Source organism: Suricata suricatta, chromosome 17, assembly GCF_006229205.1.
Source record: "Suricata suricatta isolate VVHF042 chromosome 17, meerkat_22Aug2017_6uvM2_HiC, whole genome shotgun sequence".
In the NCBI taxonomy this organism is placed as follows: domain Eukaryota; kingdom Metazoa; phylum Chordata; class Mammalia; order Carnivora; family Herpestidae; genus Suricata; species Suricata suricatta.
This window is the reverse complement of record NC_043716.1, coordinates 41411536-41412547: the sequence shown is the minus strand read 5'-3', so window position 1 is coordinate 41412547 and position 1012 is coordinate 41411536. Positions and strand designations below refer to the sequence as shown.

Below are 1012 nucleotides of genomic sequence, written 5' to 3'. Positions count from 1 at the left end.
TATTGATAAAGGTTATGCATGAGTCTTCTACAAATCTATGCTCTGGGAAATTTTTACATATCAAAGAAATTTATCATCAGAAACGATTGTCTAAGGCAAATGCCACCTCTGTGCTGTTTCCCATACACTTAACCATAAATAAAGCTGAATCTCAGTCAGTGCAGAGATGCCTGCCTGGTGATCAGAAAAATCTCATGGCTCTCTCATCCCTCTCTCGCCTAACACAGTACTTAACTTGTGTGCAGCCGGAAATATATTTGAAATGCTGTTTTAGATAACATTCAACAGATAATTCCTAATAAAAATTCTTAGGAGGAGGAAAAGAAAAGAAAAAGTCTACCAGAAACCTGAAAAGCAGCACTGTTTTAATTCAAGAACAAGCATAGGATACCAATTATCACTGCTGCTACTCTTTGCTGTTGAGGAGGTCCTAATTGATGCAGTGGGAAAAAACGAGTATCGGAAAGGAAGAGATAAGACATATTTGCATTTGAAATTATGGAAAAACTAAAAGCCCAAGAGAATCACCTAAAATTTTCTAGGAAGTAATAGAAGAATTTACGAAGATGGCTAGATAGAAAATCAAGAGATCAACATGTAAACCTCAATGGCTTTCCTTTGTTCCTCAAATAACTAATTAAAAAAAATGGAAGAAAGATCCCATTTACAATTATCAGTATAAAGGCATAAAGTACCTAGGAACAAACTTAGCAAAGAATGGATAAGACCTATAAGATGAAAACATTAAAACTCTTCCGGAGGACATTAAGAAGAAACGCATACATGATGTGAGATACCATGCTGCCAGAATACTGTAAAGATGTCAACTCCCCTCAAATTAACCTACAAATTCAATGCAATCCTACTCAAATCCCAAGATAGTCTTTTACACAAAAACTGGCCAGCAGACATTTGGCAGAAAAAATGTGCAGGCCTAGCTACAAAATGTATGAAAAAGAAGATCACAGAGCACACATTAATATACGTTCTTACAAAGCCACTCAAGATAAGT

The 1012-nt window shown here is 35.7% G+C and overlaps 1 long non-coding RNA gene across 1 annotated transcript in view; it reads right to left on the bottom strand.

Moving 5' to 3' along the window:
* The window catches only part of LOC115281409, an 18631-nt gene that overhangs the window by 6486 nt on the left and 11133 nt on the right, over nt 1-1012 (bottom strand). The gene's annotated exons all lie outside the window — the stretch shown is intronic.